The sequence below is a fragment of the Camelina sativa genome, chromosome 13 (assembly GCF_030686135.1).
Source record: "Camelina sativa cultivar CO46 ecotype springtype chromosome 13, ASM3068613v1".
In the NCBI taxonomy this organism is placed as follows: Eukaryota; Viridiplantae; Streptophyta; class Magnoliopsida; order Brassicales; family Brassicaceae; genus Camelina; species Camelina sativa.
Window position 1 is genome coordinate 18,311,679 of NC_141892.1, and position 16,305 is coordinate 18,327,983.

The following is a 16,305-nucleotide window of genomic DNA, read 5'->3' on the forward strand; positions in this document are numbered from 1 at the left end:
AGAAAACATTGATTCAAAGCAGTAAACAGCTCTGTTACTATTTCTAGGGTCCGAATGTGTGACATTCCAATGCATTTGACTAATTGTAAGAGTTCGGTATGAATCTGGAGTGTTTAGACAACACTTAAACCCGTTTATCCCAAAACAGGCTTAAACCGAGAAAACAGGCTAAAACAAGGACAAAACATTGATTTGAAGCAGTAAACAGCTGTGTTACTCTTTCTAGGGTCAAAATATGTAACAATCCAATGCATTTGAGTAATTACAAGAATTCGGGTTGAATTTGGAGTGTTTAGCCACCACTTATACCCATTTTGTCCCGAAACAGGCTAAAACCGAGAAAACATTGATTCAAAGTAGTATACAGCTCTGTTACTATTTCTAGGGTCAGAATGTGTGACAGTCCAATGCATTTGACTAATTGTAAGAGTTTGGGATGAATTTGGAGTGTTTAGACAACACTTAAACCCATTTATCCCAAAACATGCTTAAACCGAGAAAACAGGCTAAAACTGAGAGAAAACATTGTTTTGAAGCAGTAATCAGCTGTGTTACTCATTCTAGAGTCAAAATATGTAACAATCCAATGCATTTGACTAATTTCAAGAGGTCGGGTTGAATTTGGAATGTTTATCCACCACTTATACCCATTTTGTCCCGAAACAGGCTAAAACCAAGAAAACGTTGATTCTAAGCAGTAAACAGCTCTGTTACAATTTCTAGGGTCAGAATGTGTGACATTCCAATGCATTTGAATAATTTTAAGAGTTCGGGATGAATTTGGAGTGTTTAGACAACACTTAAACCCGTTTTATCCCAAAACAGGCTTAAACCGAGAAAACATGCTAAAACCGAGAGAAAACATTGATTTGAAGCAGTAATCAGCTATGTTACTCTTTCTAGGGTCAAATATGTAACAATCCAATGCATTTGACTAATTAGAAGAGTTCGGGTTGAATTTCGAGTGTTTAGACAACACTTATACCCATTTTGTCCCGAAACAGGCTAAAACCGAGAAACCATTGATTCAAAGCAGTATACAGCTCTGTTACTATTTCTAGGGTCAGAATGTGTGACAGTCCAATGCATTTGACTAATTGTAAGAGTTCGGGATGAATTTGGAGTGTTTAGACAACACTTAAACCCGTTTTATCCCAAAACAGGCTTAAACCGAGAAAACATGCTAAAACCGAGAGAAAACATTGTTTTGAAGGAGTAATCAGCTGTGTTACTCATTCTAGGGTCAAAATATGTAACAATCCAATGCATTTGACTAATTTCAAGAGGTCGGGTTGAATTTGGAATGTTTAGCCACCACTTATACCCATTTTGTCCCGAAACAGGCTAAAACCAAGAAAACGTTGATTCTAAGCAGTAAACAGCTCTGTTACAATTTCTAGGGTCAGAATGTGTGACATTCCAATGCATTTGACTAATTTTAAGAGTTCGGGATGAATTTGGAGTGTTTAGACAACACTTAAACCCGTTTTATCCCAAAACAGGCTTAAACCGAGAAAACATGCTAAAACCGAGAGAAAACATTGATTTGAAGCATTAATCAGCTATGTTACTCTTTCTAGGGTCAAATATGTAACAATCCAACGCATTTGACTAATTAGAAGAGTTTGAGTTGAATTTCGAGTGTGTAGCCACCACTTATACCCATTTTGTCCCGAAACAGGCTAAAACCGAGAAAACATTGATTCAAACCAGTATACAGCTCTGTTACTATTTCTAGGGTCAGAATGTGTGACATTCCAATGCATTTGACTAATTGTAAGAGTTCGGGATGAATTTGGAGTGTTTAGACAACACTTAAACCCGTTTTATCCCAAAACAGGCTTTAAACCAAAGAAAACATGCTAAAACCAAGAGAAAACATTGATTTGAAGCAGTAATCAGCTATGTTACTCTTTCTAGGTTCAAATATGTAACAATCCAATGCATTTTACTAATTAGAAGAGTTCGGGTTGAATTTCGAGTGTTTAGCCACCACTTATACCCATTTTGTCCTGAAACAGGCTAAAACCGAGAAAACGTTGATTCAAAGCAGTAAACAGCGTTGTTACTATTTCTAGGGTCAGAATGTGTGACATTCCAATGCATTTGACTAATTGTAAGAGTTCGGGATGAATTTGGAGTGTTTAGACGACACTTAAACCCGTTTTATCCCAAAACAGGCTTAAACCGAGAAAACATGCTAAAACCGAGAGAAAACATTGATTTGAAGCAGTAATCAGCTATGTTACTCTTTCTAGGGTCAAATATGTAACAATCCAATGCATTTGACTAATTACAAGAGTTCGGGTTGAATTTCGAGTGTTTAGCCACCACTTATACCCATTTTGTCCCGAAAGAGGCTAAAACCGAGAAAACGTTGATTCAAAGCAGTAAACAGCGTTGTTACTGTTTCTAGGGTCAGAATGTGTGACATTCCAATGCATTTGACTAATTGTAAGAGTTCAGTATGAATTTGGAGTGTTTAGACAACACTTAAACCCGTTTTATCCCAAAACAGGCTTAAACCGAGAAAACAGGCTAAAACTGAGAGAAAACATTGTTTTGAAGCAGTAATCAGCTGTGTTACTCATTCTAGGGTCAAAATATGTAACAATCCAATGCATTTGACTAATTTCAAGAGGTCGGGTTGAATTTGGAATGTTTAGCCACCACTTATACCCATTTTGTCCCGAAACAGGCTAAAACCAAGAAAACGTTGATTCTAAGCAGTAAACAGCTCTGTTACAATTTCTAGGGTCAGAATGTGTGACATTCCAATGCATTTGACTAATTTTAAGAGTTCGGGATGAATTTGGAGTGTTTAGACAACACTTAAACCCGTTTTATCCCAAAACAGGCTTAAACCGAGAAAACATGCTAAAACCGAGAGAAAACATTGATTTGAAGCAGTAATCAGCTATGTTACTCTTTCTAGGGTCAAATATGTAACAATCCAATGCATTTGACTAATTACAAGAGTTCGGGTTGAATTTTGAGTGTTTAGCCACCACTTATACCCATTTTGTCCCGAAAGAGGCTAAAACCGAGAAAACGTTGATTCAAAGCAGTAAACAGCGTTGTTACTGTTTCTAGCGTCAGAATGTGTGACATTCCAATGCATTTGACTAATTTTAAGAGTTCGGGATGAATTTGGAGTGTTTAGACAACACTTAAACCCGTTTTATCCCAAAACAGGCTTAAACCGAGAAAACATGCTAAAACCGAGAGAAAACATTGTTTTGAAGGAGTAATCAGCTGTGTTACTCATTCTAGGGTCAAAATATGTAACAATCCAATGCATTTGACTAATTTCAAGAGGTCGGGTTGAATTTGGAATGTTTAGCCACCACTTATACCCATTTTGTCCCGAAACAGGCTAAAACCAAGAAAACGTTGATTCTAAGCAGTAAACAGCACTGTTACAATTTCTAGGGTCAGAATGTGTGACATTCCAATGCATTTGACTAATTTTAAGAGTTCGGGATGAATTTGGAGTGTTTAGACAACACTTAAACCCGTTTTATCCCAAAACAGGCTTAAACCGAGAAAACATGCTAAAACCGAGAGAAAACATTGATTTGAAGCATTAATCAGCTATGTTACTCTTTCTAGGGTCAAATATGTAACAATCCAACGCATTTGACTAATTAGAAGAGTTTGAGTTGAATTTCGAGTGTGTAGCCACCACTTATACCCATTTTGTCCCGAAACAGGCTAAAACCGAGAAAACATTGATTCAAACCAGTATACAGCTCTGTTACTATTTCTAGGGTCAGAATGTGTGACATTCCAATGCATTTGACTAATTGTAAGAGTTCGGGATGAATTTGGAGTGTTTAGACAACACTTAAACCCGTTTTATCCCAAAACAGGCTTTAAACCAAAGAAAACATGCTAAAACCAAGAGAAAACATTGATTTGAAGCAGTAATCAGCTATGTTACTCTTTCTAGGTTCAAATATGTAACAATCCAATGCATTTTACTAATTAGAAGAGTTCGGGTTGAATTTCGAGTGTTTAGCCACCACTTATACCCATTTTGTCCTGAAACAGGCTAAAACCGAGAAAACGTTGATTCAAAGCAGTAAACAGCGTTGTTACTATTTCTAGGGTCAGAATGTGTGACATTCCAATGCATTTGACTAATTGTAAGAGTTCGGGATGAATTTGGAGTGTTTAGACGACACTTAAACCCGTTTTATCCCAAAACAGGCTTAAACCGAGAAAACATGCTAAAACCGAGAGAAAACATTGATTTGAAGCAGTAATCAGCTATGTTACTCTTTCTAGGGTCAAATATGTAACAATCCAATGCATTTGACTAATTACAAGAGTTCGGGTTGAATTTCGAGTGTTTAGCCACCACTTATACCCATTTTGTCCCGAAACAGGCTAAAACCGAGAAAACATTGATTCAAAGCAGTAAACAGCTCTGTTACTATTTCTAGGGTCAGAATGTGTGACATTCCAATGCATTTGACTAATTGTAAGAGTTCGGTATGAATCTGGAGTGTTTAGACAACACTTAAACCCGTTTATCCCAAAACAGGCTTAAACCGAGAAAACAGGCTAAAACAAGGACAAAACATTGATTTGAAGCAGTAAACAGCTGTGTTACTCTTTCTAGGGTCAAAATATGTAACAATCCAATGCATTTGAGTAATTACAAGAATTCGGGTTGAATTTGGAGTGTTTAGCCACCACTTATACCCATTTTGTCCCGAAACAGGCTAAAACCGAGAAAACATTGATTCAAAGCAGTATACAGCTCTGTTACTATTTCTAGGGTCAGAATGTGTGACAGTCCAATGCATTTGACTAATTGTAAGAGTTTGGGATGAATTTGGAGTGTTTAGACAACACTTAAACCCATTTATCCCAAAACATGCTTAAACCGAGAAAACAGGCTAAAACTGAGAGAAAACATTGTTTTGAAGCAGTAATCAGCTGTGTTACTCATTCTAGAGTCAAAATATGTAACAATCCAATGCATTTGACTAATTTCAAGAGGTCGGGTTGAATTTGGAATGTTTATCCACCACTTATACCCATTTTGTCCCGAAACAGGCTAAAACCAAGAAAACGTTGATTCTAAGCAGTAAACAGCTCTGTTACAATTTCTAGGGTCAGAATGTGTGACATTCCAATGCATTTGAATAATTTTAAGAGTTCGGGATGAATTTGGAGTGTTTAGACAACACTTAAACCCGTTTATCCCAAAACAGGCTTAAACCGAGAAAACATGCTAAAACCGAGAGAAAACATTGATTTGAAGCAGTAATCAGCTATGTTACTCTTTCTAGGGTCAAAATATGTAACAATCCAATGCATTTGAGTAATTACAAGAATTCGGGTTGAATTTGGAGTGTTTAGCCACCACTTATACCCATTTTGTCCCGAAACAGGCTAAAACCGAGAAAACATTGATTCAAAGCAGTATACAGCTCTGTTACTATTTCTAGGGTCAGAATGTGTGACAGTCCAATGCATTTGACTAATTGTAAGAGTTTGGGATGAATTTGGAGTGTTTAGACAACACTTAAACCCATTTATCCCAAAACATGCTTAAACCGAGAAAACAGGCTAAAACTGAGAGAAAACATTGTTTTGAAGCAGTAATCAGCTGTGTTACTCATTCTAGAGTCAAAATATGTAACAATCCAATGCATTTGACTAATTTCAAGAGGTCGGGTTGAATTTGGAATGTTTATCCACCACTTATACCCATTTTGTCCCGAAACAGGCTAAAACCAAGAAAACGTTGATTCTAAGCAGTAAACAGCTCTGTTACAATTTCTAGGGTCAGAATGTGTGACATTCCAATGCATTTGAATAATTTTAAGAGTTCGGGATGAATTTGGAGTGTTTAGACAACACTTAAACCCGTTTTATCCCAAAACAGGCTTAAACCGAGAAAACATGCTAAAACCGAGAGAAAACATTGATTTGAAGCAGTAATCAGCTATGTTACTCTTTCTAGGGTCAAATATGTAACAATCCAATGCATTTGATTAATTAGAAGAGTTCGGGTTGAATTTCGAGTGTTTAGCCACCACTTATACCCATTTTGTCCCGAAAGAGGCTAAAACCGAGAAAACGTTGATTCAAAGCAGTAAACAGCGTTGTTACTGTTTCTAGCTGTTGGTTTAAATTGAGTATGCGGAAGCAAATTAGAGAGAATGTGAGATAAAATGAGAGCTTGTATTAGAATAGCTTTTACAATGTCGGCCAAAGGCCTTAAATAGAATGAAAACTAGGTTAACAATCCCACCAACTCGACAACTTGTAGATAGAGACATGAAGAGAGAGAAGGGAGCGATCCCAAGATAGAAAGCGACGTGACCTTGTCTCCCTAAGGGAAGCTATCTCGTGACTCTTATCCTCCAACGGTCACATTCTTCTTCGAGATCCTTCTAATGGGCTTGGTATTGTTTCCAACCCCAAGCCTTCTCATTTCTCTCAATAGGCCTCAACCTTAAGGGTGGCCATTAGGACGATCGTACGGACGTCCGTACGGACAACCTCCAAGTCTTAAGTAACATGGTCAATACTCCCCCTCAAGCTTAGCCAAGTGAAACGGCTAAGCTTGGAACCCGCACAAGACCACCTCGTTAAAAACCTTAATATGGAAAACCACATGGGACAAAACCATATCAAGGAAAAGAGTGTGCTCTCCACGGGTTAGAGGAGTCTTCTCATGGATGTGTAGGATCGACTAGTCCAAGTTTGCTAGAGATATACTCGCAAATCTGTGGACTAGTGGCTTTTGTGAAAATATCGGCCAGTTGGTCCTTGCTCGGCGTGTGACACGGTAAGACAACCCCTTCTTCAATCTTCTCTCGCACTGTGTGGCAGTCTACTTCGATATGCTTGGTCCTCTCATGGAAAACAGAGTTGGTTGCTATATGTATTGCAGCCTTGTTGTCACAGTGCATAGTGATGGGTTCATCTATCTCCACTCCAAGGTCCTTGAGAAGACCTTTGAGCCAAGTTAGCTCGTTTGTGAGCTTCTTCATGGCCCTATATTCTGACTCGGCACTAGATTGAGACACCACCTTCTGTTTCTTCGACTTCCAAGTGACTAGGTTCCCACCAACAAACGTACAGTATCCTGTTGTAGACCTTCTATCGGTTGTGTCGCCCGCATAATCCGCGTCGCAATAGCCAACAAGCTCGGTATTGTTGTTCTTTCCCATCCAAATGCCGCGGCCAGGGCTTCCCTTTAGATAGCATAGGATCCTCTCAACAGTGTTCCAATCAAAGTTTGTTGGTGCTTTCATGTGCTGGCTTACTTGGTTCACAGCATAGCACAGATCCGGCCGTGTGATGGTGAGGTAAATCAGCTTCCCAACCAGCCGCCTATATCTGCCCACGTCCTCATATGGCTCAGCCAACTTGTTCGGTAACGTCTTCATCTCCCCCTTTCGCTTGACCTGGTAGCCTTCTTCTAGTGGCGTAGAGACCGGTTTAGCCCCCAGCTTACCAGTTTCCTTGAGCAAGTCCAGCGTGTACTTCCGTTGGGAGAGAAAGAGTCCTTCCGGCGATCGGGAGATTTCAATCCCAAGAAAATATTTCAGTTCGCCGAGGTCCTTGATGTCAAAGGCTGAGTGAAGGAGAGTCTTGGTAGTGGAAATACCTTCCTTGTCATCGCCAGTGATGATTATATCATCGACATAGACGAGCACCACGACGCGACCGCCGGCAGTCCGTAGAGTGAACAATGTGTGGTCGGCTTCCGAGCGTCGAAAACCATTGGTGCGAAGTGTCGAGCTGAGTTTGTGGTACCACGCCCGAGGGGATTGTTTGAGGCCGTAGATGGCCTTGCGAAGGCGGAGAACTTTGCCCGGAGCCACAAGATGTTCGAAGCCCGGAGGTGGGTGCATATACACTTCTTCTTCAAGCTCCCCCTGAAGGAAGGCATTCTTGACGTCCATCTGCCAAAGGTCCCACGAGAGGTTTGTAGCCAAGGAGAGAACGACACGAACGGTGTGCAGCTTGGCGACCGGGGCAAACGTGTCCGTATAGTCGGTACCGTATGTTTGTGTGAAACCGCGAGCCACAAGGCGAGCCTTATAGCGCTCCACGTCGCCATTGCTCAGGTACTTAATTGTGAAGACCCATTTTGAGCTGACCACCTTCTTTCCCTTGGGAAGATCCGCTTCGTCCCAAGTGTGGTTCCTGATCATAGCATCGGTCTCAGCATCAACCGCCGCTAACCACTCTTTGTGCTCTTTGGCTTCATCATAGGTTTGAGGAACGAATTGAGCATCAATCTTGGTGAGGAAGGCAGCGTGTTCCTGAGGGACCAGGTCAAGTGAACACACCGCTTGGATAGGATGGGCCACGGCCTGATTGTTGTAGTAGACCCGCTTATCTTTCCATGTCGAAGGATGAAACTTTAGACGTTGACTTCGCCGGGGAAGAGCAACCATAGATTCCCGTGGGAGAGCATCGGTTGAGGTCACGAGATGATCATTGTCCTCATGAGTAGGCTCGGCACATGGTTCAGCCGGAGGAGGAACAGGCGGCACGGAGGCATTTTCTTGAACTTCTTCTTCTACGGGTGAGATAGCGGGTACATCCGGTTCATGTGAGGTCGGAGTAGGCTGAGCATGGCTCGACGGGCTTGATGGAGTGGTGATGCCGAGGTGATCGAGGAGGAACCGTAGGTTGGCCGAACGATCAGAGTTGGACCGAGAGAGATCCTTGAGACTGTCCCAATCCTTTGTCGCATAGTATCCTTGGTGTTCAAGGAACCGCACTTCTCGAGAGATATGTAGGCGGCCAGCAGCTGGATCATAGCACTTATAGCCCTTCTGACTTGTCGAGTAGCCAATGAACATACATTTGGTGCTTTTGGCGTCGAGCTTAGTCCTTTGTTCCCCTGGAACCAAAACAAAGCATACACACCCGAAAACGCGTAAGTGATCCAAAGATGGTTTAAATTGATTGAGTACCTCATATGGAGATTTGTCTTGTAGAACTTTGGTAGGAGTCCTATTAATCAAGTAGCAAGCCGTCATGACAGCATCTCCCCAGAATCGTTTGGTGACATTGGTTTGGAACATCATCGACCTCGCCACTTCCATAAGGTGCCGGTTCTTCCTCTCGGCCACGCCATTCTGTTGGGGCGTATATGGACAACTCGTTTGTTGTAGAATGCCGTGTTTGGACAAATGATCTTTGAGTCTATGACTGATGTACTCTCCCCCATTATCTGATCTTAGTACCTTTATTTTTGCATTGAAATGATTAGTAACATAATTCTGAAAATTAACAAATGCATCATAAACCCTATCTTTAGATGGTAACAATGTGAGCCAAGTATATTTTGATTTTTCATCAATAAAAGTCACAAAATACTTGTTATTGTCTCTAGATAGGCATGGTGAGGTCCAAACATCAGAATGTACTAAGTCAAAACAATGTTCATAAATGGTAGTAGATTTAGGGAAAACCGATTTGCAATGTTTGCCAAGAATACAAGGTTCACAACTTGAACTATCAAAAGAAAATTTAGGCAACATTAATTGAAAAGCTCTAGAGTGAGGGTGGCCTAGTCTAGCATGCCACACTTCACTTGAAATACTACTAAGGTCCGATTTAAAAGAAAACATATTAGGTGAACTTGATGAGTTTTTCTCTAGGACATAGAGATCTCCCTTAGCATCTCCACCTCCAAGAATCTTGCCAGTCTCAATATCCTGAAAATGCACACTGTTAGGACCAAATATGGTATAACAATTCAAATCGGTTGTAGCTCTCTTAACCGATAATAGGTTAGAAGTGAAAGTAGGCATAAAGAAGGCCTTTGAGTTCTTATCAAACAACTTTAAATCTCCTACACCTTTAACTGGTATCCTATCCCCATTTGCAATAATCACATTTCCCACAGTCGGCTTTATGTTGTGTATAAGGCTCGGGTTACTTATCATGTGATGAGAAGCACCCGAGTCTACAACAAGCGTTTTACTAGGTTGTGAAGCGAAGAAAGTGATACCAGATTCCTTTAGGGCTGCGATGGACTTGATGAGGGCCTCCAGGTCTGATTTCCTCACAAGATCTCCAAGAGAAGCCGCCATGGCCGTAGCCGCCGCGTTGCCTTGGTTTGCTGCACCGAAACCTTGGCCGCTTGGTCCTTCTTGCGAGATATGCGCCTTGAACTTAGCCGGTTTGAGATGAGGGTGAAGGATCCAGCACTTGTCCTTCATGTGTCCCTTCTTCTTGCAATGGTCGCACACCATTGTTTTCCGGTCATCTTGCTTGTAGACTCCTTTGTTCGCGGTAGCCAAGTCGTCCTTTCCACAAAAGAGACCAAGTGAACCTTGTTCCTTTTGCACTTGAGAACACACGTCTTCAAGAGTAGGTAGCTTGTCTCCACGGAGGATGTGCTTAATCAGGTCATTGAACGCCGGATTGAGAGTGAGCAGGAGACCAAACACCTTGTCTTGCTCCTTTCGTTCATTGAGGATGGCCGGATCGATAGTACTTGGCCGGAGCATCTCCAACTCGGCCCACAATGACCGGAACTTCCCAAAATGCTTGGTAAACTCCAAGTCTTCTTGATGGAGACCATTGATAGCCTTCTTGACCTCAAATACCCGAGTCAAGTTGGTCACGTTCCCATACACATTCGCTAGCGTCTCCCATAGTTCTTTGGCCGTCTCGCAGTACGAGTAGGCTTCAAGAATAGGTGCGTCTAGCGAGTTTTGGAGAATGGCAAGCACGGTCTGATCTTCTTGGAACCACTTGACTTCCTTCTCGAGATCAGCCTCCTTGTCTTCTTCCGTTCCTTCTTTACCGTCCTCCTTAGTGGCTTTCTTGGGGAGTTGGTCCGTTTCTACATGGATCCAAAGTCCTCGGCCACTGAGAGCGGTCTTTGTGGTTCTTTTCCACAACAGGTAGTTTGCTCCTTTGAGCACCACCGGGGTAACAATAGGCTTGTTGTTGTCCATTGTTAGGTAGAGTAGCGAGAAAAACGATAGAGTAGCGGATAGAATGAAGCGCGAATGAGTGAGTAGAATGAAGAATAGAGTAAAGGAGTAGTATACGAGTAGAGAATGCAAAGTAGAATCAAATAAGAACAAGAAAAAGAAGAGGAGAAAGTTTATAGAACCATGGATCAATAAACTTGCTCTGCTACCATGTTGGTTTAAATTGAGTATGCGGAAGCAAATTAGAGAGAATGTGAGATAAAATGAGAGCTTGTATTAGAATAGCTTTTACAATGTCGGCCAAAGGCCTTAAATAGAATGAAAACTAGGTTAACAATCCCACCAACTCGACAACTTGTAGATAGAGACATGAAGAGAGAGAAGGGAGCGATCCCAAGATAGAAAGCGACGTGACCTTGTCTCCCTAAGGGAAGCTATCTCGTGACTCTTATCCTCCAACGGTCACATTCTTCTTCGAGATCCTTCTAATGGGCTTGGTATTGTTTCCAACCCCAAGCCTTCTCATTTCTCTCAATAGGCCTCAACCTTAAGGGTGGCCATTAGGACGATCGTACGGACGTCCGTACGGACAACCTCCAAGTCTTAAGTAACATGGTCAATACTAGCGTCAGAATGTGTGACATTCCAATGCATTTGACTAAGTTTAAGAGTTCGGGATGAATTTGGAGTGTTTAGACAACACTTAAACCCGTTTTATCCCAAAACAGGCTTAAACCGAGAAAACATGCTAAAACCGAGAGAAAACATTGTTTTGAAGGAGTAATCAGCTGTGTTACTCATTCTAGGGTCAAAATATGTAACAATCCAATGCATTTGACTAATTTCAAGAGGTCGGGTTGAATTTGGAATGTTTAGCCACCACTTATACCCATTTTGTCCCGAAACAGGCTAAAACCAAGAAAACGTTGATTCTAAGCAGTAAACAGCACTGTTACAATTTCTAGGGTCAGAATGTGTGACATTCCAATGCATTTGACTAATTTTAAGAGTTCGGGATGAATTTGGAGTGTTTAGACAACACTTAAACCCGTTTTATCCCAAAACAGGCTTAAACCGAGAAAACATGCTAAAACCGAGAGAAAACATTGATTTGAAGCATTAATCAGCTATGTTACTCTTTCTAGGGTCAAATATGTAACAATCCAACGCATTTGACTAATTAGAAGAGTTTGAGTTGAATTTCGAGTGTGTAGCCACCACTTATACCCATTTTGTCCCGAAACAGGCTAAAACCGAGAAAACATTGATTCAAACCAGTATACAGCTCTGTTACTATTTCTAGGGTCAGAATGTGTGACATTCCAATGCATTTGACTAATTGTAAGAGTTCGGGATGAATTTGGAGTGTTTAGACAACACTTAAACCCGTTTTATCCCAAAACAGGCTTTAAACCAAAGAAAACATGCTAAAACCAAGAGAAAACATTGATTTGAAGCAGTAATCAGCTATGTTACTCTTTCTAGGTTCAAATATGTAACAATCCAATGCATTTTACTAATTAGAAGAGTTCGGGTTGAATTTCGAGTGTTTAGCCACCACTTATACCCATTTTGTCCTGAAACAGGCTAAAACCGAGAAAACGTTGATTCAAAGCAGTAAACAGCGTTGTTACTATTTCTAGGGTCAGAATGTGTGACATTCCAATGCATTTGACTAATTGTAAGAGTTCGGGATGAATTTGGAGTGTTTAGACGACACTTAAACCCGTTTTATCCCAAAACAGGCTTAAACCGAGAAAACATGCTAAAACCGAGAGAAAACATTGATTTGAAGCAGTAATCAGCTATGTTACTCTTTCTAGGGTCAAATATGTAACAATCCAATGCATTTGACTAATTACAAGAGTTCGGGTTGAATTTCGAGTGTTTAGCCACCACTTATACCCATTTTGTCCCGAAACAGGCTAAAACCGAGAAAACATTGATTCAAAGCAGTAAACAGCTCTGTTACTATTTCTAGGGTCAGAATGTGTGACATTCCAATGCATTTGACTAATTGTAAGAGTTCGGTATGAATCTGGAGTGTTTAGACAACACTTAAACCCGTTTATCCCAAAACAGGCTTAAACCGAGAAAACAGGCTAAAACAAGGACAAAACATTGATTTGAAGCAGTAAACAGCTGTGTTACTCTTTCTAGGGTCAAAATATGTAACAATCCAATGCATTTGAGTAATTACAAGAATTCGGGTTGAATTTGGAGTGTTTAGCCACCACTTATACCCATTTTGTCCCGAAACAGGCTAAAACCGAGAAAACATTGATTCAAAGCAGTATACAGCTCTGTTACTATTTCTAGGGTCAGAATGTGTGACAGTCCAATGCATTTGACTAATTGTAAGAGTTTGGGATGAATTTGGAGTGTTTAGACAACACTTAAACCCATTTATCCCAAAACATGCTTAAACCGAGAAAACAGGCTAAAACTGAGAGAAAACATTGTTTTGAAGCAGTAATCAGCTGTGTTACTCATTCTAGAGTCAAAATATGTAACAATCCAATGCATTTGACTAATTTCAAGAGGTCGGGTTGAATTTGGAATGTTTATCCACCACTTATACCCATTTTGTCCCGAAACAGGCTAAAACCAAGAAAACGTTGATTCTAAGCAGTAAACAGCTCTGTTACAATTTCTAGGGTCAGAATGTGTGACATTCCAATGCATTTGAATAATTTTAAGAGTTCGGGATGAATTTGGAGTGTTTAGACAACACTTAAACCCGTTTATCCCAAAACAGGCTTAAACCGAGAAAACATGCTAAAACCGAGAGAAAACATTGATTTGAAGCAGTAATCAGCTATGTTACTCTTTCTAGGGTCAAAATATGTAACAATCCAATGCATTTGAGTAATTACAAGAATTCGGGTTGAATTTGGAGTGTTTAGCCACCACTTATACCCATTTTGTCCCGAAACAGGCTAAAACCGAGAAAACATTGATTCAAAGCAGTATACAGCTCTGTTACTATTTCTAGGGTCAGAATGTGTGACAGTCCAATGCATTTGACTAATTGTAAGAGTTTGGGATGAATTTGGAGTGTTTAGACAACACTTAAACCCATTTATCCCAAAACATGCTTAAACCGAGAAAACAGGCTAAAACTGAGAGAAAACATTGTTTTGAAGCAGTAATCAGCTGTGTTACTCATTCTAGAGTCAAAATATGTAACAATCCAATGCATTTGACTAATTTCAAGAGGTCGGGTTGAATTTGGAATGTTTATCCACCACTTATACCCATTTTGTCCCGAAACAGGCTAAAACCAAGAAAACGTTGATTCTAAGCAGTAAACAGCTCTGTTACAATTTCTAGGGTCAGAATGTGTGACATTCCAATGCATTTGAATAATTTTAAGAGTTCGGGATGAATTTGGAGTGTTTAGACAACACTTAAACCCGTTTTATCCCAAAACAGGCTTAAACCGAGAAAACATGCTAAAACCGAGAGAAAACATTGATTTGAAGCAGTAATCAGCTATGTTACTCTTTCTAGGGTCAAATATGTAACAATCCAATGCATTTGACTAATTAGAAGAGTTCGGGTTGAATTTCGAGTGTTTAGACAACACTTATACCCATTTTGTCCCGAAACAGGCTAAAACCGAGAAACCATTGATTCAAAGCAGTATACAGCTCTGTTACTATTTCTAGGGTCAGAATGTGTGACAGTCCAATGCATTTGACTAATTGTAAGAGTTCGGGATGAATTTGGAGTGTTTAGACAACACTTAAACCCGTTTTATCCCAAAACAGGCTTAAACCGAGAAAACATGCTAAAACCGAGAGAAAACATTGTTTTGAAGGAGTAATCAGCTGTGTTACTCATTCTAGGGTCAAAATATGTAACAATCCAATGCATTTGACTAATTTCAAGAGGTCGGGTTGAATTTGGAATGTTTAGCCACCACTTATACCCATTTTGTCCCGAAACAGGCTAAAACCAAGAAAACGTTGATTCTAAGCAGTAAACAGCTCTGTTACAATTTCTAGGGTCAGAATGTGTGACATTCCAATGCATTTGACTAATTTTAAGAGTTCGGGATGAATTTGGAGTGTTTAGACAACACTTAAACCCGTTTTATCCCAAAACAGGCTTAAACCGAGAAAACATGCTAAAACCGAGAGAAAACATTGATTTGAAGCATTAATCAGCTATGTTACTCTTTCTAGGGTCAAATATGTAACAATCCAACGCATTTGACTAATTAGAAGAGTTTGAGTTGAATTTCGAGTGTGTAGCCACCACTTATACCCATTTTGTCCCGAAACAGGCTAAAACCGAGAAAACATTGATTCAAACCAGTATACAGCTCTGTTACTATTTCTAGGGTCAGAATGTGTGACATTCCAATGCATTTGACTAATTGTAAGAGTTCGGGATGAATTTGGAGTGTTTAGACAACACTTAAACCCGTTTTATCCCAAAACAGGCTTTAAACCAAAGAAAACATGCTAAAACCAAGAGAAAACATTGATTTGAAGCAGTAATCAGCTATGTTACTCTTTCTAGGTTCAAATATGTAACAATCCAATGCATTTTACTAATTAGAAGAGTTCGGGTTGAATTTCGAGTGTTTAGCCACCACTTATACCCATTTTGTCCTGAAACAGGCTAAAACCGAGAAAACGTTGATTCAAAGCAGTAAACAGCGTTGTTACTATTTCTAGGGTCAGAATGTGTGACATTCCAATGCATTTGACTAATTGTAAGAGTTCGGGATGAATTTGGAGTGTTTAGACGACACTTAAACCCGTTTTATCCCAAAACAGGCTTAAACCGAGAAAACATGCTAAAACCGAGAGAAAACATTGATTTGAAGCAGTAATCAGCTATGTTACTCTTTCTAGGGTCAAATATGTAACAATCCAATGCATTTGACTAATTACAAGAGTTCGGGTTGAATTTCGAGTGTTTAGCCACCACTTATACCCATTTTGTCCCGAAAGAGGCTAAAACCGAGAAAAAGTTGATTCAAAGCAGTAAACAGCGTTGTTACTGTTTCTAGGGTCAGAATGTGTGACATTCCAATGCATTTGACTAATTGTAAGAGTTCAGTATGAATTTGGAGTGTTTAGACAACACTTAAACCCGTTTTATCCCAAAACAGGCTTAAACCGAGAAAACAGGCTAAAACTGAGAGAAAACATTGTTTTGAAGCAGTAATCAGCTGTGTTACTCATTCTAGGGTCAAAATATGTAACAATCCAATGCATTTGACTAATTTCAAGAGGTCGGGTTGAATTTGGAATGTTTAGCCACCACTTATACCCATTTTGTCCCGAAACAGGCTAAAACCAAGAAAACGTTGATTCTAAGCAGTAAACAGCTCTGTTACAATTTCTAGGGTCAG